Source organism: Engystomops pustulosus, chromosome 6 (genome assembly GCF_040894005.1).
Source record: "Engystomops pustulosus chromosome 6, aEngPut4.maternal, whole genome shotgun sequence".
Lineage (NCBI taxonomy): Eukaryota > Metazoa > Chordata > Amphibia > Anura > Leptodactylidae > Engystomops > Engystomops pustulosus.
This window is the reverse complement of record NC_092416.1, coordinates 47,776,598-47,804,458: the sequence shown is the minus strand read 5'-3', so window position 1 is coordinate 47,804,458 and position 27,861 is coordinate 47,776,598. Positions and strand designations below refer to the sequence as shown.

General features: G+C 40.7%; 1 protein-coding gene across 3 annotated transcripts in view; it reads left to right on the top strand.

The window, feature by feature from the left end:
* The first annotated feature begins 3,822 nt into the window (after positions 1 to 3,822).
* PLCH2 (phospholipase C eta 2) overlaps positions 3,823 to 27,861 on the top strand; it is a 483,181-nt gene continuing 459,142 nt past the window's right edge. For all 3 annotated transcript variants that reach the window (XM_072155952.1, XM_072155961.1, XM_072155951.1), the window contains exon 1: positions 3,823 to 3,953. The gene's annotated coding sequence lies outside the window, so the exon portion shown is untranslated. The remainder of the gene's footprint in view (positions 3,954 to 27,861) is intronic.

Genomic DNA, 27,861 nt, shown 5'->3' with positions numbered 1-27,861 from the left:
AGACAGATGGTACTGAAAACCAATTCTGCAATTGGTTTCTCCAATTTGGTTGGTGTAGAGGGAAATAGAAGATGACCAAGGACTGAGCACTGAGAAACCCAAACAGTGAGAGGAAGATGAGAAGAGAAAGATCCAGAAATGGATCATGTCCATGTTTCTCTATGGAGAGGTGCGGAGGAGCGGCGCTCATCCCCTCCTCCTCTCCCAAGCACCGACATGTGCCCGCCATGCTACGGTACAGTGGGCACACGTTAGTGTGAATTTAGCTTTAGGCCAATAGAGTGAAGCATCCTGAGAAGGAGCTGGTGGTCCAAGTGTGAAAAGCTGGGTCAGGCATCTTGGTTGGATTCCACCACCTTATAAAAACTTTGTTAAGCCATTAAATATCTCCCGAAAATGTATCATTTCCTTCTCTTATTTTTCATTTTCTGTGTTCATGAGAGATTTATTTAACAGAAGATGAGAAGCAAAAATAAAAGTGTATCATCCATTTTTGTAGTTCTAGTGTCTTCTTCAGATTTTCATAACTGCATCCCTAAAACAAATGCAGGAATAAATGTATCACACTATGGTATCCGAGTGCCGTCCATTCTTTATTCACACACTGTATGGTTCACATTTATCAAAACTAGTGCAGCCCGTACTATGTGTGGTTTGCCTGTGGAGAGAGCAGAGGGCACCAGTTTCGATGAATCTGGCGGAGGGCTGACTGAGATAGAAGAGCGCAGTATTCGGCTACTTTCATCAGTGAATGTGAATGAAGTGACAGCACACATGTCATGTCCAACTTGATGCTCCATTATTTTGGGGTACAATGGAGCCCTGTTTTCATGATCTGTGCGGGTATGACTAGGACACCCATTGATCAGCAAGTTATCCACTATTATGTGGATAGAGAAAAACATGTAGTGACTGAACAGTCCCTTTAAGGGAACCTTCTTGTAGAATTATTTTGATACCATATTGTATGATTGTTTATGCAGTACAATGGGGCACAATTACTAAGGGCCGTGGGCCAGTTTTCTGAAGGACTTTGCATGTTCTTTTAGGTGTAAACTGCATGCATAGGTATTTTAGAAGTGTCTGCACCAATATTGTGTCACACGAGACCATTTTGTGTCGCAGCTACACTAGGCATCATGCAATACAAATTAGGGGTGTTCCAGTGCTCAGTCGGCCCCATGTTAAAGGTGCCCCCAAAAAAGTTGCTGTACTCAGTCAAAGCAGTGCAGGGAACGCCAGAGTCATTAAGCACGGGCGCCGTCATTAAGCACATCTGTCGCACATTGCACTATATACAGGCAAACCACATTCAATGCAGTTTGCACTACTCTTAAAGGGGTTGTCCGAGTTTTGAAAAAAAACTATAGGTGGCCGGGAGCGGGCTGCTTAAAACAATAAAGATGTACTTACCTTCCGGTGCCCTCCGGTATCCAGCGCTGCATTCAGCTTCCGGCCGGCCGTTGCCGGGTACGCCTATCCGTCCCTATACACAGCATTATGTATGGGGGCCGGAATGTTGTCGGGTCCGACACAATTGCGACAAAATTTTATTTTTAAATTCCGCGGTTTGTCTGAATCAGTCTGGTTGTCCAACGTCCACGCCCCCCGATTTGTGTCGCATGCAAGCCGGCGCCGATGCGCCACAATCCAATCGCGTGAACCAAAAATCTGGGGCAATTCAGCACAAAATGGTAAAAAGTCGGGAAGCACAACGAAAATGCGCTGTTCGGACCCTTAGTAAATGTGCCCCATAGTGTTCTAGTGTGTAAAGGCAGCATATATGCAAGTGAAAGGAGCTGAGGAGATTCTGCACGGCAGGTAGTATGTTATAGAGAAGTAGGAGCTGAACAGATTATATATGAGTCTAGCGCTAGCCACCATGCGAAACAAATTAGGGGGTTTAACATGCAAAGTCTGTTGCACGCCCTGTGTTGAAGGTGCACCACAAAAAAGTTGGTGAACTCTGTCGGGCCAGTGCAGGGAAGCGGCAGATTCATCATCATTCAACAGTGCAGTTTTCCACATTCTTAGTAAATGTGCCCAAATGTGCTTTTGTCTACCATACAGTAAATCATAGTCTGGAGGTGGCAGTAAAATGTACAGTAGAGAGCACCAATATAACTAAAATGGGACTAAATCTTATATTCACCACTCCTCTACAATATTTATATCCAATCAAATGCAGATCATATTATTTCATGCCTGTGTCTTGAATGATTGTCCTATATGTTGACTTTCCTGTCATTGTAATTTGCTCCACACCTTGCACAGGTGATTTAATGAACCAGATTATGCTGTAGGCAGTAAATCCACATATATACTGTATAATCACAATGGCAGAGGGAGGCTTCTTAACTGTTGCTTGTCCAACCAAATTAACATAACTATGGTATAGCTGCATAAAAAAAACCAGCTCTGGAATATTGTATGTCCACATAGGGTGCAATACACCCCTGAGAATGAAAAACTAAAAAAAAAAAGAAAAAAAAATTCTAGTTAAGCATAGAGGTTACTGAGTATAGGGGCCATTCAGCAATATGGCAAAAATCAAAAGATGGAATAGTGTAGGCACAGAGTTCCAGTCTTACTTTGGAATTTTATAACCATTCTCTTTTATTGATCTTTTTCAATATTGTAAGGATTCTATTCATTTTCTAAGGATTCTTAGCAGTCCAGTTTTTATAAATCATGGTTATGGGTTTATCAATCACTTTTATTGTCAGATCTGTGTTGGATGATCTTCTGGGAGACTCAAAAATCACAGATTCCAAAACTATATGGCAGATACAATCAAGGGAATCCCACAGATCCCATTATAGATATCTGGTTCCATCAGGGTTCATTTAAAAGAAAATCGATAGTCTTATATGTGTTATCCATTGCCTCCTTCCTTGAAAATCAACTTTTAAAATTATGCCAATGAACCAGAAAGACTCTATCAGAGCACCTCCATGCCGAAGCTTTACAGGCTGTTAGACTGTCTCACTCTTCCTCTGCTCCCTCCCTCTCCCTGCTGTAATCTCATGTCAGCAGCACAGTAGAAAGTATGAAGTTCTGAGGGAGCAGGGTGGAAGGCAAAATAGTTTAACAGCCTGTAAAGATACGGCATGGAGGTGCTCTAGTCTTTCTGGTTCATTAGCATAATTTTAAAAGTTGATTTTCAAGGATGGAGGCAATGGATAACAAATATAAGACTATAGATTTTTTTTTAAATGAACCCTCTGCCATATAGTTTTGGAATCTGTGATGCACCCATAGCACTTGATGCACCCATAGCACTTCTGGATACATACCATTTTATTAAAGTTGATTTTAGGAAGGCGTGAATAACAAATATAAGAAGTTTACCACATTCACAGCTTGGATCTATGAGTAAGTGTCCCTGGTTTATCCACTAAATTTTAAATTTTTAATAAGCCACAGAATAAACCAATACAGATGCCTATGCTCAATATGTGTTCAATTGTAGTACTACAACTCCCAGCATGCCCTCAGCCAGTCTCCACAATACTACAAAGGCGCTCCCAAGACGGAAGCGATGGAGCGATCAAGATAACAATTTAATGTAAACATTAACTCTGACTACTACATTCAGTCTTCTTTTTAGAAAGTAAATCCTTCTCAATCTTTTTGCCGAAGAAAAAGTGAAATATTAGGATTGGAATATAATTCAGCAGCTTCTAACCTGAAGAACAGGTTTCCAATCTGGATGAAAAAAAGGGCTTGCGTACAAGAGATTGTTACTCCCTTTCTATTCCATATTCTCCTCCTACTTTGAACTTGCTGTTGCCCTGGAGCTCACTTGTTTGAATAGGGACTGAATACTGAGCTGAGATCACTGTGGGTTGGGAGGCTCCAAAGAAACTTTGTTTTCCTTCAGCGCCTTACAGGAATACATCAAGTGGGGATTTACTGTGAAGAAAGAGTCTTCTTAGCAACTCAAGCTGAAGGTTGGTTCATTTTGTTGCTTACTTTCTCCTCTAAGGTCAGGACAGTATACAGCTGAGTCTGAAGACAATGAAGTCTGAAGAACGGGAGATGTCTCTATATTCTGTAGACTATTATAGTAGGTCATGTTCTTGTGTTACATTGTACTGACATGTAGGGGGGCACTCTAGCATCTATGGTGGGGTAACATTTAGACATTTCTTTCCTTTGGTTTGATATTTTTGCTTCTTTCAAAGTTACAAAGTGTCTGAAAAGTTTCCCGGCATTGATTCAATCAGATCTTGTCTGTAACAGTAGTAGAGTGCCGGGAAAGCTATCTCTGCTTGTAATTGGCTGTGACATCAGCGTGTACGCACGAGTTATATACAGAGGCGGCTATAGAATAATTCTTCTTACAGATCAGTGATTGTAAACGACTACAATAGGCCGGAATCTTATTCCAGTTTTCTAGTCTTAGGAACTTTTTGGATGTACTTTGCACCTTAGATTTATCATATCATATCATCTTTATTTGATATGTGACTTTTCAGTCAAAAAGTTGCACAAAAGCTGACAATCTTTAGCAACTAGTTTACCGATGCTAACATGTGATTAAGTTTGCAATTTATTAAAAAGCTGCTCTTCATAAATCTGTCCTGCATATCTGTAATTCACATGCTAAATCTGGAGTGAGCTATCTGAAGTGAACAGTTAAGTGGGTTGGAAAAAGTTGTAAATTTGTCTGGAATTGACATTTTTCAGACAAAAACTGATGTGACTGCATTGATAAATCTCCCTCACTCCCAATGTATTTGCTGATAAAGTTATTCATTCTAATCACATGATCACACTTAATTGGAGTAAATGAGGCAAATTATCAGATTAGACGGAAGAAAATCACTATTTTTCACTCAGCCTGAGGTGCACAGAGCTGTAATAAGACACCTATAGCAGTCTGTGGGGTCATAGTTATAGGCCCCTTCCACACTTGCGTTGCAGATCACGTCAGAGTTTGATCAGGGTGCGATCAGGGTTTGGTCAGTGAAAAACGCATATTTTGCATCAGAGTGCAATCAGTTTTCAGTCAGAGTTTGTTCAGTGTCTCAGTTTTTCACGCGCGTTTTCAATGCAATTTCGATGCAATTTCAATGCGTTTTTCACACGCAGAAAATGCGCGTGAAATGGACTCAGGACTGAGCTCTATCTTTTCTATGGCAATTGATGCGTGAAAAAGGCATTGCACTTGCATGTGTCTCAGAGTGCAATGCGTTTTTGATGCATCTCCATAGACTTGTATGATGCGTTTTTCACGCGCGTGACTTGCAAAAGTAGAGCATGTCGAGATTTAAACGTGTGTTAAAAAAAATGCGCGTGTGCGTGAAAAAAAATGCAAGTCTGAAAAGACCCATTGGTTACAATGGGTCAGAGTGCAATGCAAGTTCTGCACGTCAAAAGCATGCGCAGAAACCGCGCGTGAAAAACGCAAGTGTGAAAGGGGCCATACACCTCTCGGAAAAAAATATTGGTGACTTGCTTTATTGGATTCATAGGGCCACTATACAAAATCTCTAAATTTCTATTCCACTGCTGATGGATGAGGGCTGCAGGTCTCAGATAACTTTATTTGTGGCTCTTAAAGAGGTTTTCCCATGAAACAAGTTGGACCCTGTCAACAGGATAGGGCAAAACTTGGTGAATGGTGGGGGTCTCAGTGATGATCACGAGAATGGGGGACCGATGTACCTCCGTCGGACCCCTTGTCGACCCTTGAGATGAGCGTTGGGCGGTCTGCCCCATTCATCTCTATGGAGCGTCATTCTCGCCAATCTCTGTCCTTAGAAATAAATGGGGCAGCCTGGACATGCACGACCAGCTCATCTCTGGGAGCAAAAAGTGGTGCAACAGAGGTACCTCAGAACCCATTGGACCCTCCGTTCTCATGATCTCGCACCAATCTCCAAATTGTCCTAAAACACATTGTGATCCGGAAATTTTTCCTAAGGAAGACTTCCAACTAAACCTTCTGACTTTAATTTGGAGTCTGGTGTGTTCTGTTTTCCATCCTTCACTGTAACATTAGTACTAGATGCAGATTACTAGACTAGAGGCAATCGATCACTAAGATGAGTATGGCTTTCTAAAATGTTTTTGTAGCATTCCAGTCATATAAAAACTACGGGGCTGACAACCCCTTTAACAAATGTTCTCACAGCCTGCCTATGCACTTGTAATTGTGAGCAATGGACAGAAAACATTATTGTAGTCTATTCTATGCAATCCAATGGACAGCAGGCAGCCCTGCTATTATTCCTCTGAAAGGGACCACTTTCCTGCTGGGCCACTCTGAAGTTTTACTACTTGTACAAACAATATTTCCACTGAACTTGGTTAAATCTCATGGAGGAATTCTCCCCTAGATGCATAAAGTGTCTAAGGCTCCACACGACAGAGTCTCAATGTGTGGTTATACAGGCTCTGGTGTGCACATGATGTTGAATATATGCAAATAATAATAAATGGATAGCGACCAATCTTTTCACAGCTGTGTGTAGTGTCGGTTCCAGGTTTCAGTAGGCCCCTGTGTGACAGATCCTCAGTGGGCCCCTTGCATCATTTTGCACATATTTGACTGATTACATAGGACATGAATTTGCACATGTTGGTGCTTTTAAATGTTTTTAACTTGTCTGTAGTATGAATTTAAATAAAGATATTTGATATTTTTTCAAAAACTATATATTGAGTCGGTACCTTTAACATGTCACTCTGTTTGTTTGCACTGAAATGCTTGTTTTTGACATGTGGTACCAACATAGGCCATTAACTGGTTTCATGAATGTAGCCTTATGGTTAACTATTACAAGTCTTACAATGGTTTTCAATTCTGTAACTTCCTCCACAATCTATAAACTTCTAGAGCTTTACAACTCTGAGCTTCTCTGGGACTTGGCTTAGGGATAACCCATGGAAACTGACGAGCGCCTCTGTGTTGTGCCATCACATAGGTAGAGAACATTGGGCTGCGATAGTATGATATTGATGGCCACAAGAGGGAAATAAGCTACTAATGTGAGACACAGTTGTTTTGGTTTCCCTTAATCCTTTACCATGTATAGTAATTGCACTTCCTGTATTTCTGACCCCCCCCCCCCTCCACCAGTGGGAGAAGGTGTTAAAGGCGGACTCTGGTCACATGTCTACTTATCAGCTGTGTAAAACCTAAATGCAGGTTAATGATTGATGTGCAGAAGCTCTGAATGACATCATGGCTTGTGGAGACAAGGGCTTGTTCCCTTTGAAATGTGCATTTTGTTGTAAAAGAAATGTACGCCCTGAAGCATAAGGAAACGGTGTGATAGTCTAGAGATAAACTGTTCATGGCAGAGATGTATCCATTAGTCATTCACAAGTATCATCTGGTGTACAGCACATGCACTGGAGATCTTGTATGGTGGACCTAGGAGAGATACATTTTGTTTCTTCCTTAGAATTTTCATAGTAAGCACGGTTTAGGAATAAGATGCTGTACCTGGGCACACATGAATGAGCTCTCTTACTTCAAGGACACACTGGGGGGTCATTTATTATTCTTTTTATCGCAGGGTTCTTTTCCTTGTCGCAAAAATTGTGTGGTTTATTAAAATGGGATTTTAGATAGTGTGGCAAGGGTTTAATAAACTGGCACACAACCATAAAGTGTCTGAAATGACACCACATTCATCAAAGTGAAATAGAACTTGGTAGACTTGCATTTGGTTGGTCTAATTATGCGCCAAAAATTGTGCCAAAAAAGTGTCAGGAAACTAGTTCTAGAAGTGCAGGAAAATTGTCGGGATTCAAAAGCTGCACCCAAATTCAGCAAGACAAAAAAGAAAGGCGTGAGTGTCGGAAAAGAAGCTAAATAGTTGCGCCTACACATGATAAATTTGGTGCTTAAAGGTGCAGCAACAGAAAAAAAAATGTCTGACAAAATTCTGATGGAAAGTGAATAATAAATGCCCCCGACTGGGTGAATTCCCCTGCAGCAAACCGGTGGTCATTATCAGTTACAGTGGATAGGATTTTCACCACTTGCCCCATCTCCACCCCTTTGCATCTGGAAATAGTTGGTGTTCCTCTAATTTAGGTGCAAGCACCCGCAATCACGAGCAATCATATCCTTTAGCTCCGACACCCAACATGCTAAAAGAATGTGAGGCAATTGCTGCTTCAAAATGTCCCACAATGGGACTTTGCTTTGTTATAATCTAAAAGCTCCTGAAAGTCTATTCTGAATTTCCATCATTTTACACTAGCAGTAAAGGAATGTGTTTTACAATTGTCCTTTGTGGTACTTGGATTCATGGTGGACTAATGTACAATTTTGGCTGTGGATTCCACATTTATCCTCTACTATAAATCCGTTTTTCCCTGGGAGGGGTGCCAAAAAAGACAAAAACATGTTCTGTTCCAACTCCCCCTTCTTGTGTATCCTTCATACTTCTGGTTTTCAGCCCCGTGTACAGCTGGAAGCTCTGTTGGAAGGGTCACAGGACTCAACCAATCAGTGGCCAAAGGGGAATTTATGTTCAGTGGTCACAGGAAGTGCTTTCCCATGATCCAAGGAAGTCCATGCTTAGTTTATAATCCTTCATCCTGGTGGTAGATGTCCTTTAAGCATGACCCCTGGAACTTCAGAAGTGCTGTAGCGATGCAGGAACTTAGAGCAGGGTAAGTATGCATTATTTTTTAAATCTGGTTGGAGCTAACTGAGATGTACATGATACTGCATAATAGCAAATCACAGTCTAAATATTAATTTGCATTTGAAGTCTAGAACATGTAGGCAAATATCTGACAGGTTGTCATGGGTACATCCAGCGGATATGACAAGAATTTACTTTGTATATCTAAAAGTTTTGGGGGAAAACTATTGATTATGTTTGTCAACTACCTGCGCCTTTACTACACACAGAATGAAAGGGGAACAACTTTTTTGGGTGAAAAAACAATAGTGATCAAGTCAATGGATACTCTTGCTGATTCCTTACTGATCTGGGCTTGATATTATCTTTAGTTCCACAATTTTATTGATTACCTGAGATGCCTCCTTAGCTTCTGACCACAGGGGTAACCACGTTGTCCTCAAAAAATCTGTTGGATCCAAGTGTTCCCCATAGGTTTCATCCACATATATACATTAGTATATTTCATTAATGCTGTTTATTAAATCATAGTATAACCATATATACATAAAAAATATAAAAATACAAAAATAAAAGATACAAGCACTTTCTTTATAACACTCTAGCAAAACATCTTGGCAGCTATAGAAATCTATGATAGAAGCCTATGGCATGTGAATATTTTCCAAAGAGTTAAAATAAGACAGTTTCAGGTTCTGAGTCTTTCACTGTGATGCCAAACTGCTACAGCTTTGTGGTAAAGTACATATATAGTAAGGAACAATTATTGTTCACCCCATTGCATTGTCTATTATATTCCAAACATTCCCTGTTCAATGGCCAATGTAAATGAGGCTTAAAGGTAGTCTACCACGTCTCCAAGCATTATAATCTGCTGGCGGCCTGTCGTGGAGAAATGCACTCAGATTTCTTTCGTACCTTTATTATTTCTGTCCATTATCCTGGTTCCCATTTTAATCCATATGCCAATAAAGCAGTTACATAGTTTATACGCTTGAAAAAAGACACATGTCCATCAAGTTCAACCAAGGAAGGGAAGGGATTGGATGAGAAAGGGGTTTACGGGAAACAATACTATATAACAAAAGCGTCAATGTTATTTAGATGTAAAAAGGCATCTAGACCCTTCTTGAAGCTCTCTGCTGTCCCTGCTGTGACCAGCGCCTGAGGCAGGCTATTCCACAGATTTACAGTTTTTACATTAAAAAAGCCCTGGAGCCTCTGGAGATTAAATTTTGTTTTCTCCAGATGCAGACAGTGCATGGGAATGTCCATTATTTAGATGTACCCATGGCATGGCTTGTGCTTTTTTTTATCACCTAGTACCTTCACTTAGCCTTGCTTTTTCTGTGAAACTGGGGATGAGTGGGTGCATTTTACCATGGCTATATCCACGATACTTTGGAATTCTCAGAAGCCACTATTCACTTGCTGATTGGTGGAAGTCTGAGTGTTGGGACCCCTATGGATCATGAGAGTGGGGTCCTTTGTATCCCAAATGAACACAGCAGCTGCTCGCACATGCAACCTGCTGCATCTCTATAGCACTGACGGGGATAGCCGAGCCCCATCAGTTCCATAGTGAATGGATCGCAGCATACATGTCTAACCTGCCGCTCCATTCTTTTGGGGTGCAAAATCTTGTACCCCCCTTCTTGTTCTCTATGGTATATCCCTACGGAGACCCACACCGGTCGACACTTGTTGACTTGTTACTGGACAACCCCTTTCATGATAAAAATGAAGATTTCTCTGCATGCAGGTCTTATATTCTAGGAAGCCATATGTTTACTCCAAAATTGACAAGTTCCCTTTAATTCAGTCTACAGCAGCTCAGTTGTCTAAGTATTTTAGCTGCTTCTGATCTTGGAGGCAGAATATATGTGAGGAAACTAAGCCGTGTGTAATGGTGAAAGCCTATAATTGAACCTACTAAACTTCACTCTATTATACTTACTCATACTTAACATTTTTAATTTGGGGATTTAGCGGACCTTTACTATATAATTGTTTCCATTGTCTGCCTCGGATTAAACATTAACACTTGTACTTGGTCAAGCTACATTTATTTCCATGATAATTACTTACACTATTTTATTTTGCTTCTAATGGTCCAGAACCAGAAAAATAGAAGCTAACCGCTTCTAAACAAATGCTCAGCCATCAGAAGCTACGATTCCTCTCTACCTGGAGGGTACAGAACTGTGTTCTATTGTTCTTCAGGAAGATAATAGATCAAAAATGTAACAAAAATTTTAAAACATGATAAAGGCTCCAGGATAAATGCATTATCTCTCCCTGATGTTGGAAACAATGTCATGTTTAATCTACAAGCCTCCATTCTCCCCTAAAGCTCATCTGTTCTGGAACCAGCACTGGCCATGGAGCTTCTGTTTGCATCCAATTGGCTTCACTAACATCCCTGTGATCCATAGTCTCAAAATATAGAAAGAGAAATCGAACATTTGTAGCAGAAAAGGTTTTAATGAACTGTGTAACTTTTGTTGATACAAGCTATCCAGGAGCTAAATGCAATAGGAAATTCATAGAAAGTTTCCAACGACATTTCAATAAAGATGATCTTTCACAACCTCATACATTTAACATACTGTAGGGGCTGCTTCACATATTCAGAGGCACTTTTCTTTGTAGCCCCCACAGTTGCTGAGATATCAGACCTGGTATCTGACCATTGGAATCCTCTCTACTGTCATAGGGGAGGTGTTGGAGCAAAGGAGGGGCGAGTGTTATGATAATCTTTTCTGACTCTTCCCAATCAGCAGCAGGCAGTGTCAGAAAAGCCACTGTGTATGTTTACAGTCTGGTTTCTCTATGCTCATTTGACGGCTGTGTTTACAAAAGTTACCATATATATTCGATATAATCCAACCCGAATATAAGCTGAGACCCCTAAAAAAGCAAACAACTGGGAAAACCTTTTGACTTGAGAATAAGCCTAGGGTGGGAAATGCATTTGTCACAGCCTCCCCTCAGCACATAGCTAGCCAGCCCCCTACCTCTAGTATATGACCAACCAGTGACCTGCATCTAGTATATAGCCAGCCAGCCCCTTGCCCCTGTATATAGCCAAACCCTTGTCCCCCCAGTATGTAGCTTGCCAACCCTCAGTATATAGCCAGCAACTACCCCACTATATAGCCAGCTATCCCCAGTATATAGCCAGCCAGTCCCCAGTATACAGCCAACCAGCCCCCAGTATACATTCTGCCAGCCCCTCAGCTCTCTGTCACATTGTAACCCCTTTAATACTCTGCCCACAGCTCCCCCTCACATTAACAGCACCTCTTATTGTGCCCTCCAGCAGCTGCTGGTCGTATTGTACCCCCCAGCAGCTTCCCCTCTCATTGTGCCACCCCTCACAACAGCTCCTCCTCTTATAACCCCCCCCCAGCAGCTCACCCTCTTACTGTTCCCCCAAAGTAAAATAATAAATAAACACAGATACTCAGCTTTCCCCATTCCCCAACAGCAGTTCCTCCCTCTGCGGCTTCTGCTGTGTGTAGCAGTTAAGCTGACGGGCATCATCATATCACATCTGGCGACTTTGCTACACACAACAGTGTAGAGACACAGTGATAGTGCAGGGAGCAGTCGTCTCTCTGCATGATCAGTGTAATCAGTTCTGTCAGTGTCTGGAGGATGCTAATACCTCCCGCTGGGTGGGACATCTGGACAGAGCCTGGAAATTGGGACTGTCCCGTTGGTTTAGGGACAGTTTGGAGGTATGGCACAATATTGAGTCATGACTAATTTGAGCAGTGTATACTTTGTAAGGAGGCAATACCAGATCTCAAAAAATAGAGCTGATAGGGGAAAACGGGTGTCATTTCCAGAATCAGGATCCCAAACATTCTTTAAAACAGCTGCAGTCTATTCCAAAAATGTATTGTTGATAATTTTGTGTCACTTTTGTTACGATTTCTCAAACAGAAATTTACTTTAATCATAATTCCAGGTATAAATGGACCTAAACGCTCAGGTTCTTCTACATAAATAGCTTTATTTCCATACAATAATCCATGAGTGAGTCGGAAGAACTGTTGTTTTTTCTGGTTTGGTTTTCTCCTTGCTGGAAGGAATAACAGTGATGGAGAGAAGAAACAATTATTATTTGTGTAGAATGTTCTCAGGGGCGCTTCACATTGAAAAAAACTCTGCTGACCGCTTTAAAATAATGTTGTATCAATAGGTCCTTTGTCATTTGGAGACTCCTTTAGATTGCGGGCATTGGCCTACACACAGAGCACAAATGACAGCCTTGTCCTTCTAATTGGATTGTATTGTGTCCATTCTTTCCTACTTTTCATTAAAGGGGTTTTCTCACTAAACAAGTTAGGCCCTAACTCGCTGATGGGTGGGGGGATGAGATCCCACAGATTACGAGAACGGGTGGTCCTAACGAGCAGTGCTTGGCAATATCCGTCCGCTCCATAGAGATAAATGGAGCAGAATGGACATGCACGGCAGTCTGCTCCACTCATATCGGGGAGCGACAAGGAGTTCAGAGGAGGTACCTTGTACCCCTGTTCTCGTGAGACCCCACCAATTAGCAAGTCAGACCCTATCCTGTGAACTTTTGTCATGGGAAAACCACCTTTAAAGAAATCAAAATCCATCATGATAAACCAGGGACATTTACTCACAGATCCGGGCACCGTGACTGTGGTAATCTTATTATCCATGGTCTTTCTAAAATCAACTTTTAAAATTATGCAAATGAGCCTAAAGGGCTCCTGGGCGTGTTACCAGAGTCCATCTGTGTTACGGCTTCAAATTACAGTGTGAAAGGAGCAATTCCCCCAACCCACTTTGTGCTACAACTTCCTCTGCAGCAGTGAGATTACATCAGGCAGAGGGAGGTGGGGAATGTTGAGGGAGCAGGAGGAAGGTTTGGGGTGATATAAGAAAATTACCACTGTCACTGTGTCTGGCTCTATGAGTAAGTGCCCCTGGTTGTAAATTCTTCTTCAAATGCCAAAATATACTCTTGTGTGTAAGTGTGTGTGTGTGTGGGGTGTGTGTGTGTGGGGTGGGTGGGGTTCTTCTGGATATTAGGATATTTACCAATATACATCTATTAACCCCTACGGGACTCAGCCTCTTTTGGCCTTAAGGACGCGGCCCCATTTTTCAAATCTGACCTGTGTCACTATAAGTGGTTATAGCTTTGGAACGCTATGATATATCCTGGGGATTTTGAGATTGTTTTCTCGTGACACATTGTACTTCAAATTAGTTTAAAAATTTGGATGAAATCTTTTGCGTTTAGTTATGAAAAAAAACAAAATTTGGAAAAAATTTGGAAAAATTCTTTATTTTCAACATTCTAAATTCTCTACTTTTGATGCAGACAGTCGTAGCACCCAAATAAATTCATAACTTACATTTGCCAAATGTCTGCTTTATGTTGGCATGGTTTTTTAAGATTCCACATATTTTACTAGAATGTTATGAGGCTCAGAATTTAGGTATCATTTTTCACATTTTTTGTAAAATCACCAAAACCTGTATTTAGATGGACCTGCTCAAATTCTAAGTGACACTGAGAGGCCTAAATAATAGTGAGACTCACAAATTACCCCATTATGGAAACTACACACCTCAACATATGAAAAACCACTTTTGAGAAGTTTGTTAACCCTTTAGGTGTTTTATAGGGATTAAAACAAAATGGAGGTGCAGTCTGCAAATTGTAATACTTTTTCACAATACACTCATTTTGGGTGGAAAATTAAACATTTACAATGGATTAAATGAAAAAAGCTCCACAAAGTTTGTTACCCAATCTCTCCCGAGTACACGGATCCTCTATATGTGGTGGTAACCTGCTGTATGGGCGCACGCCCGGGCATAGAAGGGAAGGAGGTGCCATCCAGATCAGATTTGCTATGTCACATTGTACAGGCTATAATTTTTTTCTTTTTTTAATGTGGACCTATAGGGGCTTATTTCTTTTGCCACATGAGATGCACTTTTCTGGTAAATAATTTTGGGGAATCTATAGGCTAATTGGTGAGATTTTATTAACTCTTTGTTGGTGGAGGAAATGAAAATCATCACTTTTTAGGAAGATTTTTCTGTAGTTTTTTTTTTGGCCGTTTACCATACCATAAAATAGTATATTATTTTTATTCTATGGGTCGCCACAATTACAAAAAGACCTCATTTATATAGATTTTTTATTTTTTCCCATTTTTACTGAATAAAAAGTAATTTGGCAAAAATGTTGTTAATTTTAGCATCACCATCTTTCATATGCATAACTTTTTTATTTTTCGCCTCACAAATCTGTTTAAGGGCTTATTTTTTGCGAGAAGGATTGTTCTTTTTAGTGGTCTTATTTTAAAGTGCATAACATTTTTTAAATCACTTTTTAGAGCATTTTTTATAGGGTATTAATTGAAAATTATCTTTTTTGGGAGCTTTTTCTGGGGTTTTTTTTACGGGGTTCACTTTGCGAATCTAATAACGATTCTGTTTTATTATGCAGATTGTTACGGATGCAGGGATACCAAATATGTGGGGGTTTTGTGTATTTTATTCAATTGTACTGAATAAAAACCAATTTGGAGAAAATCTTATTCATTTTAGCATCACCATCTTTTCATATGCATAACTTTTTTATTTTTCGGCTGACAAATCTAGTTAGGGGCTTTTTTTTGCAAGAAGAGTTGTTCTTTTTAGTGGGCTTATTTTGGAGTGCATAACATTTTTTAAATCACTTTTTAGAGCATTTTTTATAGGCTATTAATTAAAAATGATCATTTTTTTGGAACGTTTTTGCGTTTTTTTTCTACGGCGTGTACCGTGCGGGTCCAGTAATGATTCTGTTTTTCTATGCAGATTGTTACGGACGCGGCAATACCAAATATGTGGGGGGGGGGGGGGTTGTGTTTTTGTGTTTTTTATACTTTATTAAGTGTTTTTATAGGAAAGTGACATTTTAGGGGCTTATATTTTAATGCATTTATTTTTTATTTATTCTAATCTATTAACTTTAGTGTTTTTGCCTTTTTTTACTTATACATACTTGAACTTGAACCAGTGATGCTCTGATCACTGGTTCAAGTTCAATACACTGCTCTACAATACTATTTTATTGTAGAGCAGTGCTCAGACAGTTTACAGTCAGACCCCGAAGGGGTCTGACTGCCAGGGAGACCGGGCAGCTCCGGGGCACATGCCAGTCCTCGGAGCTGCCCAGAAGAGGATCGGATCCCCCGGTAAGCGGCACGGGGGATCCGATCCACAGCAGGAACACCCTTACACGCCGCGGTCATGCTTGACCGCGGCGTGTAAGGGGTTAACACCCGCGATCGGAGCCAGCTCCGATCGCGGGTGTTAGCGCAGGCTGTTAGCTGTACTAGACAGCTGACAGCCGCTGCTTCTGGTACCAGCTCAGTTCGTGAGCCGGTGCTAGAAGCAGGACGTTATAGAACGTCCCCGTGCGCTAAGTATCTAGCCCCGGGGACGTACTATACCGCCCTGGTGCGCCTAGGGGTTAATAGTTCTGCTTCACTTTCTTGATATGTAAAGTGAAGCCTCCTGTCTCTTACCTCATCAGCCGGACATTCCTGTCCATACAGTGGCTGCAGATGGAGGGTGCAGTCACACATGGCATTTAATGCATGCATTTCAAAACGTATGCAACAGCTCAAGAGAGATTTTTAATGCACGGGTTTGTTAACACGATGCATTAACACACTTGTTAATAGTTGCATTTTGTAAATGCAAATGTTAACAGCTGTTTAAATCTCTCTTCAGCTGTCGCAATCCGTTGTGAAACGTGGGCTTTAAACGCCAAGTGTGACTGCATTCTACGGACAAGAATGTCTGGCTGATGAGGTAAAAGAGACAGGAGGCTTCACTTTACATCAAGAAAGCAGAGCATGTTTAATAGATGTATATTGGTAAATTACCTAATATCCTGCCCCCTACACTTACACACACATTACAAAAACATACTGGAAAATGTATAACCCCTTTAACCTTCACCTTACACCTTAAATAGGTTGCCAACTGTTTATTTACCCATGTAGTAGTCATTTCCCCTAGCCTTATATACGATATGTCTTTTGGAAGATATAAGGGCCTTTGTCCAAAAATTTCCAACAACTATTAGTGTGTTTGGAGTTCTCCAAAGTAACTTTTTGCTGACTGTCGTTTGTTCATTGACAGTAATCTAATGTGTATGAGTCTTTATTCTAATCCCTTTAAAATCTGCTCCATGGAGTTAAAGGGTTATTCCAATTTCAACTAGTAATTGATATTGTTTGCATAAAGAAAAGTTATACACATTCCCAATATACTTTCTGTATAAATTCCTTATGGTTTTCTAGATCTCTGCTTCCTGTCATGTATAGAAAGCTTCTATGTTTACTTCTCATGGATAGAAATCTGTCCATGGTCACACAGGTGCACGGCTCGTTATATCACACAGCTCTGATTACTCTCTATGATACTAACGAGCCGTGCAGCTGTGTGACCATGGTCAGAATTCTGTCCAATGGAAGTATACATACAAGCTTTCTATAGAATGACAGCAAGCAGAGATCTAGAAAACTGGGAGGAATTGATACAGAAAGTATATTGGAAATGTGTATTATTTTTCATCATACAAACAATAACATTAATTTTCCGAAGTGGGAATACCCCTTTAAGCAAACATGGCTCCCACATGGTGACTAAAGATGACCGTCCACGGTTGTCGCTTATTGCATCGATGAGCCACAGGAAAATGTGTTCTATCTTTTACCATTGCAGTAAATGTCTATGTCATCCTTATTCCGCTTCTATTTTCCCTGATTTCACATCCTCTATTTAGACTTGATTGGAGCAATTGTTTGTTGACGCCGGCTGTTTAGTCTTGATGGCATCTGACTACATAATCGCTGTTGGTTTTGTACGAAATATAAAACGTGTCAGGAACATGGGTCGGGTAGAGTCATTCATCGCAGCTCAAGAACAGATTAGATTAGGCCAGACAATGTACCTGACTCTGCATACATGTAAAGAGGCTGCCTGACACACAGGAATGTACAATACAAAGGGTATTAGGACAGGAATTCTGCCACTTAGCATGGAAGGATTTAGGTAATGTGATACCGCCCTTCCTTGCAGGAGGATGTGGCAGTCTTATGGACATTTGCCACTCAAGACCTTCTCTAAGAACTGTGTTGTGACTGCCGCAACATGCCCTGAATGGAATGGAACGTGTGTGTTTGTGGAAAGACACAAGCGGCGGATCAGAATTCCTTCAAAGTGCGCATTCCTTCTTGGCACGACGTATCTAACCCGCTCCGATGATCATATTAGCATTCTGTCTGTTTCCTTTAAAGCAACCATAAAAATGTATCAAAAACAACTACCAGCTGTAAGGATAACAAAATCACAGCTAAACATGTGAATTGTTGCGTTCATCCCTGGCAGGTTCGACCCTAGGTTTCAGTAGGCAACTGGGCGACAGACCCTCAGTGGACCCCTTTGTAGTGAACTCACCTGGTGGCATTATAAATTCAGAAACTAAAACAGTCTCCTGTTCCCTAATATGTTCCCTAGTTTATCATTCCAAACAGTCCCCTTATGGTTATTTTATATAAAGACCCCATCACCCCATAGGATTCATTAGATGCAGCCCCCCTCGCCCCCATGGATTCATTATGTACAGCCTTATGTGGTCACCCCGCAGCTCTGGGCCCTGACACTTGCCCAGGTAAGCCCAGTGCTGGCGCCAGCTCTGATCCCTCTTAATGCACTTTAATAATGTATGCATGAACCTTGAAGGGGATCTGTCCCTGGATTTTATCCCATTAACTACCAGAATCCCCTCTACTATGTGAAATTTCCCCTATAAAAAAAAATCACTTCTAAAGTTATATGCAGAAGAGCAGAGAAGAGTCATATTTTGCTGAAGAAGAGTCAACTTTGGAGGTTTAAGGGTTTCGTCATTTAGATGCCCCCATCTTTGGTTCTATAGTACCTCCATGCTTCTAATGTCATATTACAGCTAATTATCTCATTTTTCTCAGTACATCAGGCTTGTGGTTCTGTTACCTAAAGAACTGGAGATACAGACAGTTAAAGACAGAATTGGAAATTCAAGCTGCAGATAAAGATACTGTTCCTGCCGAATTCTTTAACTCATCATATATGTCCAGTTCTATAGATTACAGAATCACAAGCCTCATGCGATCCGAAAGATGAGATTCTTATCTTTAATATGACACCAGCATGTTTCTAGGTAATATAGAAATGAAGATAGAGGGCGTCTAAAGTGACAACCCCCCTGCAGCCTCTAAAAGTGACTCACCTCAGGCTAAAGATAACTCTTTTCTCATTTTGCTTTTAAAGTGATTTTTCAAGTAAAATAGTGAGATTTCAAATAAGGGAGGGAAAACTAGAAAAGACAATTCATCCCCTTCCTGAGGGTGTCAGGTTCCCCTCAAATGGGTTTTGAAGGATTACAACAGGATTTATGGTGTAGTCTAAGTATAGAACATTAATGTTTTCTTGACTTCTATCATGTGACATCGCTTCTGTCATGGCATGGCCTGGGTGCGAATCTGTGCCAATGTGTCAAATGAAACATAAAGGGGTAACGTGTGCTGTATATCCCTTTAAGAATGCATGAAAACATCATGTGTAAAGCCAGATTTAAGTTTCAGTCTTTCATGTAGCTCTGACATGATACTTAGAGAGCAGTTAAAAGACAAGATCAGCATTTGAAGCTGTGCCGCAGAGCATGGAGTTGTAGGAGGACAGATAAAATACTGACTAAATGATGAAGTCTCCTGAAATAGCTCCATGAAGAGGAGCTGGAGATATCATGTCTCCTGTCAGATCCTCCTCTGGCCCCCTTCATCCATGCATACATAAAAACACTCTATAATGTATATATGTATACATACCTCATAACCGTGTACTGAGCACAGAGCAGCACCAACACATCCTGTCACTTATCACATTCAGCTTGAATAGTTGGAGATTTCCCTCCTTAGGGATCAGATGTAAGGAATCACATGAATATACTATACATTATATGTATGAGTAGAGGGGATCAATACATAATGGGGCAAATTTAAACCAGAAAATAAACAGAAGATAATAAAACCAGAAAAAAATATTGTTGCTGCAAAACTCACTGGTGCAAAGATGTGCAATTTTTACTGCTTTTTAATCATTCTACCAACAATAGAAGATTCTTAAAGGATGCTTAATAGCCCTCAAAATCAAGCCAGGGGCACTTATAGATCCAGGCATTGTGACTGTGATATCTGCTTATATTTGTCATCCATGGCCTCCTTCCTTCTAAAATCAACTTTTAGCCTGAAGGGCTCCAGGGGGGTGTTACCAGAGCCCCTCCTTGCTGCAGCTTTACAGGCTGTTATACTGTGTAGGATCACTTACCCCTCCCACTGTGTGCTGAAACTTCCTCTTCTGCCCTGAGATTACATCAGGCAGAGGGAGAGGGTTGCAGAGGGGGAGTGGGAAATAGTGTAACAGTCTGTGAAGCTACCACAAGGAGGGGCTCTGGTAACAAACCCCAGAGCCCCAGGAAGAAGAAGGTGAACTCCAGTGGACCTTAGCGGGGAAGCGACACATGCAAGATATCGGGAGCACGATCTTTGTGAATCGCGGCAGAGTTCATCCTCATCGGACATTCCAGATCGGGGATCGCACAGGGACCTGGTAAGTAAATGTGCCCCAATAAGTCACATTGTCTGGATCTATGAGCAAGTATTTCTGGTTTATCATGCTTGATTTTGATGGTAGATTTTTAAAGGGAACTTGTTAGCAGAAACTGACCTAATAAACTACCAGAATGTAGTCAACCACCTAAACTCCTTTCTTATCAAGTTTTTTCCATGACCTATTGTGGTCACATTATCCATAAAATCATCTTTGAAGTGATATCTAAAATGGTTGCATAAAGTCACAGGGGCGCGAGTTTATGACTGAAGTCCAGCTCTCCCTGACTCAGAACACCTCCTTTTTTGCTTCTAGGAACATCACTAACTTGATCTCCAGGAGTCTGGTTAGTAATGTGAATCACATCAGAGAGCCATGAGAGGTGTAATGAGGCAAAGAAAGCTTGATTTCAGTGTTAAACTCTCCGCCTACTTGACTTTATACAACCAATTTACCAATCTCACTTCAAAGCTGATTTTCTGGATGATGCCTTGATTATGCGCCATAAAAGAAACATATTTTGGAAGGTGTTAAGCCTCTTTATAACATACTGGTAATAGTTTATTAGGTCAATTTCTGCTGACAGGTTCCCTTTAAGTAATTATAATGTATAGGGGGCAGCACTAGAGGCATGGTTTTCCTTTATTTGCATATTCCTTATCCAGGATTACTGGCATAGCCTATTAGACTCTGTATTATTTGTCCCCCATTGTCCATTATTCCAGTGTCACTTGGAATAAGAGAGGTCTATGAATGGATAGTTAGGTATCCAAGTCAAGGGTGTTAACAAAATTATTGTATTTTTAAAAAAGTTGAGGTAGTCTTTATGCAGCAGTAAAACAATCCACACAATTGTGTTGTAGATAGGATATGTGCTTGTGCAGTCCGGGGCTTTCCGGTAATTATCGGAACAATTCGCACATTGGTTTGTTTCTCGGTGCCCACAACACATGAGTTGAGGAGATTCATGACATCATTGCTCATTCTTAGTGACAGCCATTGCCTCCAGGTCTGTCTGCCTGATCCTACAGTCCTCTGATCTTATCTCCTCACAATAAAAACAGCTAAACAGCCTCCATGAAAGACTAATGGAGGGGTCTGCGCTGATGGCTCATCTGTTTGCAGTTCTTATGGCTTAGAAATATTAGGCTGAGGCGTAGATCGCTGACCACAGAGGCTTCTCAGAATTAGGGAATAAACACGGCCCGACGCTTTGATGAATGGGTTTAATCAGTAAAGACAAAATGTAATAACACTGTAAAACCATAAATGATTAAGATTAGTCTTGTGTCTCGAGGCTTGAGGTGGCTGTACACATTAGATGAATTTTGGCTGAACTTGCTGTCTGAGGCAGGACTAGTAACATAACATTGAAAGTTAAGATATCTGTGTTTCTATCAGGCACCCTAATACCAAATTATGGGAAAAAGAAGGAATAGGCAGTTTTATTTTTGGAACTTTTATGATCCTTTCTTCTCTAAGTTGATGACAGAGGTATGTAAACAGCTAAATAGTGGTGGATTGTACTATAGGCGGTTTAGGCAGAAGCCGGTGGGCCCACGTCTTTTAAGGGTCCCATGGCCACTCAAACGAACCAATAAATTTTGTACTGAGAAGGACTTACACCCATATAATCCTTCTACACATCTTCCTGCTCTTAATACACATGTACACAAGAGCCATTTAACCCCTACGGGACGCAGCCTCTTTTGGCCTTAAGGACGCGGCCCCATTCTTCAAATCTGACCTGTGTCACTATAAGTGGTTATAGTTTTGGAACGCTATGAGATATCCAGGGGATTTTGAGATTGTTTTCTCGTGACACATTGTACTTCAAATTAGTTTAAAAATTTGGATGATATCTTTTGTGTTTAGTTATGAAAAAAAACTAAATTTGGCAAAAATTTGGAAAAATTCTTTATTTTCAACGTTCTAAATTCTCTACTTTTGATGCAGATAGTCATAGCTCCCAAATAAATTCATAACTTACATTTCCCAAATGTCTGCTTTATGTTGGCATGGTTTTTTAAGATTCCCCATATTTTACTAGAATGTTATGAGGCTCAGAATTTAGGTATCATTTTTCACATTTTTTGTAAAATCACCAAAACCTGTATTTAGATGGACCTGCTCAACTTCTAATTGACACTGAGAGGCCTAAATAATAGTGGGACTCGTAAAATACCCCATTGTGGAAACTACACACCTCAATGTATGAAAAACCACTTTTAAGAAGTTTGTTAACGCTTTACGTGTTTTATAGGGGTTAAAACAAAATGGAGGTGCAGTCTGCAAATTGTAATATTTTTTCACAATACACTCATTTTGGGTGGAAAATTAAACATTTACAATGGATTAAATGAATAAAGGCTCCACAAAGTTTGTTACCCAATTTCTCCCGAGTCTCACGGATACTCTATATGTGGTGGTAACCTGCTGTATGGGCGCACGGCCGGGCATAGAAGGGAAGGAGGCGCCATCCAGATCAGATTTGCTATGTCACATTGTACAGGCTATAATTTTTTTCTTTTTTTAATGTGGACCTATAGGGGCTTATTTCTTTTGCCACATGAGATGCACTTTTCTGGTACGTAATTTGGGGGAATCTATAGGCTAATTGGTGAGATTTTATTAACTCTTTGTTGGTGGAGTAAATGAAAATCATCACTTTTCAGGAAGATTTTTATGGGTTTTTTTTTTTGGCTGTTTACCATACCATAAAAATAGTATATTATTTTTATTCTATGGGTCGCCACGATTGCAAAAAGACCTCATTTATATAGATTTTTAATTTTTTTCCCATTTTTAGTGCATAAAAAGTAATTTGGCAAAAATGTTGTTACTTTTAGCATCACCGTCTTTCATATGCATAACTTTTTTATTTTTCGCCTCACAAATCTGTTTAAGGGCTTATTTTTTGCGAGAAGGATTGTTCTATTTAGTGGTCTTATTTTAGAGTGCATAACATTTTTTAAATCCCTTTTTAGAGCATTTTTATAGGGTATTAATTGAAAATGATCTTTTTTCTGGAGCTTTTTTTGTTTTGTTTTTTACGGGGTTAACTTTGCGGATCTAATAACGATTCTGTTTTATTATACAGATTGTTACGGACGCAGGGATACCAAATATGTGGGGGTTTTGTGTATTTTATTCAATTGTACTGAATAAAAACCAATTTGGAGAAAATCTTGTTCATTTAGCATCATCATCTTTTCATATGCATAACTTTTTTATTTTTCGGCTGACAAATCTAGTTAGGGGCTTATTTTTTGCGAGAATAGTTGTTCTTTTTAGTGGGCTTATTTTGGAGTGCATAACATTTTTTAAATTACTTTTTAGAGCATTTTTTATAGGGTATTAATTAAAAATTATCTTTTTTCGGAAAGTTTTTGCGTTTTTTTTTCTACGGCGTGTACCGTGCGGGTCCAGTAACGATTCTGTTTTATTATACAGATTGTTACGGACGCGGCAATACCAAATATGCGGGGATTTTTGTGTTTTTGTGTTTTTTATACTTTATTAAGTGTTTTTATGGGAAAGTGACATTTTAGGGGCTTATATTTTTATGTATTTATTTTTTATTTATTATAATGTGTAGTGTTAAGTGTTTTTGCATATTTTTACTTATACATACTTGAACTTGAACCAGTGATGCTCTGATCACTGGTTTAAGTTCAATACACTGCTCTACAATACTATTTTATTGTAGAGCAGTGTAAACTGTCTGAGCAAGCTTGCGCATGCTCAGACAGTTTACAGTCAGACCCGGAAGGGGTCTGACTGCCATGGAGACCGGGCAGCTCCGGGGCACATGCCAGTCCTCGGAGCTGCCCAGAAGTGGATCGGATCCCCCGGTAAGCGGCACGGGGGATCCGATCCACAGCGCAAACACCCTTACACGCCGCGGTCATGTTTGACAGCGGCGTGTAAGGGGTTAACACCCGCGATCGGAGCCGGCTCCGATCGCGGGTGTTAGCGCAGGCTGTCAGCTGTACTAGACAGCTGACAGCCGCTGCTTCTGGTACCGGCTCCGTTCGTGAGCCGGTGCCAGAAGCAGGACGTTATAGAACGTCCCCGTGCGCTAAACATCTAGCCCCGGGGACGTACTATAACGTCCTGGTGCGCCTAGGGGTTAAGGACCTTCGAAGGTCCTCCAATAGTCCTGAAACTGCAGATTGAAACTCGGCAGAAGGGACAACTTCTCCACTCCTTCAAGAAGCTTAAAGGAAACCTACCACCACGGACCTACCTAGATCTGGCGGGTAGGTGCCTCTAATGTATGTAAGAATAGCCCTTTTAAGGCCGAATCCTTTAGTCCCCTTTATTTTTTTAAATCTTTAATTGTGGTAATATGCTAATTTACCAAAGAGGCTACTGGGGCATGGAGTAGCCTGAGCTGAGGCTACATGCTGCAGCAACTCCACACCCCAATAGCTTCCTTGATCCTCATACCCAGATACCTTCAGTGCACAGCTACGAGGAGCTGCACACCCTCGTGCGCAAAGCCAGCTTTCTGCGCATGCACAGTAACTCCGGCTTCGGACCCGAGACCACGCAGCCAGCGGCCTGTGTTCTCACATGCGCAGAACGCCGGCTTCACGGACAAGGGCGCGCAGTTCCTCATAGCTGTATGCTTTTGGAGTGTGAGAGGAAACTGGAGGACCTGGAGAAAACCCAGACAAACAGGGAGATAACATACAAACTCATTGCAGATGTTTACCATGGGACTTGGGACAGCCCCAGCGCTGTAAGGCTGTAATGCTAACCACTAAGCTATCTCCCTCTTTCTTTTGAGGGTAAATGCATACTAAGAGTGCATGTGAGAAGGGGGCCAGGAGGAATAACTGTGCAGCAGCTTATAACTGAACTCTAAGGCCCCTTTCACACTTGCGTTTTTCACGCGCGTTTTCTGCGCATGCTTTTGACGTGCAGAAATCGCGTTGCACTCTGACCCATTGTAATCAATGGGTCTTTTCAGACTTGCATTTTTTTTCACACACACGCAGGTTTTTTTTAACGTGCGTTTAAATCTTGACATGCTCTACTATTGCAAGTCATGCCCGTGAAAAAATGCACCATACAAGTCTATGGAGACGCATCAAAAATGCATTGCACTCTGAGGCCCCTTCCACACTCGCGTTGCATTTCACGTCAGAGTTTGATCAGGGTGCTATCAGTTTTTGGTCAGTGAAAAACGCACATTTTGCATCAGAGTGCAATCAGTTTTTAGTCAGAGTTTGTTCAGTGTCTCAGTTTTTCACGCGCGTTTTTGATGCAATTTCAATGCAATTTCAATGCGTTTTTTACGCGCAGAAAACGCGCGTGAAATGGACTCAGGACTGAGCTCTATCTTTTCTATGGCAATTGATGCGTGAAAAACGCATTGCACTTGCATTGCACTTGCAAGTGTCTCAGAGTGCAATGCGTTTTTGATGCATCTCCATAGACTTGTATGGTGCGTTTTTCACGCGCGTGACTTGTAAAAGTAGAGCATGTCGAGATTTAAACGCGCGTTAAAAAAAACGCGCGTGTGTGCATGAAAAAAAATGCAAGTCTGAAAAGACCCATAGATTACAATGGGTCAGAGTGCAATGCAAGTTCTGCGCGTCAAAAGCACGCGCAGAAAACGCGCGTGAAAAACGCAAGTTTGAAAGGGGCCTGAGACACTTGCAAGTGCAATGCAAGTGCAATGCGTTTTTCACGCATCAATTGCCATAGAAAAGATAGAGCTCAGTCCTGAGTCAAGCGCATTGAAATTGCATTGAAAACGCGCGTGAAAAACTGAGACACTGAACAAACTCTGACTGAAAACTGATTGCACTCTGATGCAAAATGTGCGTTTTTCACTGACCAAACCCTGATCGCACCCTAATCAGACTCAAGACGCAAGTGTGGAAGGGGCCTAAGAACACTTTGGATCATGATAATATGGTTTAAGTTGTGTTCATACATGAGCCAGTCCCCAGCCGGTATAGGTGTATGTGTGTGGGCATGCATGGTTAGTTTAGATGAAGACGTAAGGTCCTGAGGAGAGGCACAGACAGAGAAGGATTTGAAAGTAAAATTAATAGAGTAACTTTAGAGAATTTGATAAGCCTTCCTAATTAGATGTTTTCAGGGCATGACCGGGGAAGCACATTCCACAGAACTTTTGAAACTTGGGAGAAGTCTTGAAAACAGGAGTGGGAAGCTTATTGAGGCTATTAGTCTTAGGTCAGAGTGGAGAGCTGAGGTAGGTAAACAGACTTACAGAGTGATGAAGCAAGGTACAGCACTAAAGAGATTTTTGGATGAGGGTGATTAGTTCTAATTGTATTCAGAAGTGGATGGGCAACCATTACAGTGACACTAGAGGAGGGTTTACTGCATCAGGACTAGTGTATCTAAGCCAAAGGGGAGAGATGCTATAAAGACCCGCCCCCCGATTTCTGTCGCATGAAATCCAGCGCAATTGCGCCACAATCCGATCGCGTGCGTCACAATCCCCAGTTAAATACCTGTCACAGCGGCGCATATCCCAAAAATTTCTAAAATCTGACCAAAGTGCAATCCGTGGTCCATTAGTAAATTAGCCCCATAGTATCTGCCTCTACTCTCCCCTCTCCCCAAAACTATTTCTGTCTATCTACTATGTTTCACTAAAAAGTTGATTTTAGGCAAAGGAAATACATCAAATGACAAAGGGAAAATCAAGAGATTGCAAAAAAATAGGACCATTATAGTAAGAAGAAATATTCAAGAAAATGGGTATTTTTTAGTACTAAACAATATCATCCGCACATTTCATTTTAAAAAGCTCACAAAATTGCCTTCTCGTTGTAAAAAACATTTATCTCCATTTTCCTTCTGTTATTTTTAAGGTAAAAAATTCACTTGTAACTGGAAAAAGTTATGAATCATGTTTCTTTCATGTGTCTCCAAGAGCTTGTTGGTGCTCTAGCTTCACATTCTGTTACACACTCAATAACAAATCTTCTTATAATTAATAAATCCACAAAGAAAATGAGAGTGTGTAAAGCAACTAAAAGTTCAAAGATTATGAATAAACTTTATTAGTACATACAAATTACCATAAACAATAAAATAGGTTAAAAACCATTATAAGTACACAAAGTACATATACAGCATATATATATTTGTATATGTACGGTGTGTACAGGCAGTCCCCGGGTTACATACAAGATAGGGTCTGTAGGTTTGTTCTTAAGTTGAATTTGTATGTAAGTCGGAACTATATATTTTATCATTGTAATCCCAGCCAGAACTTTTTTGGTCTCTGTGACAATTGGATTTTAAAAATGTTGGGTTGTCATAAGAATCAGGATTAACAATAAATCTTCATTACAGACGCCTGTGATAACTGTTATAGCTGTTTATTGTAGCCTTGCACTAAAGTACAATAAATTACCAATATTTAGAGGTCCGTTTGTAACTAGGGGTCGTATGTAAGTGTTCTTAAGTAGGGGACCGCCTGTAGTTTTAATGGCTTTTAACATTTTATAGTATAGATTTGTTTTTGGTAATTTGTGTGCACTAT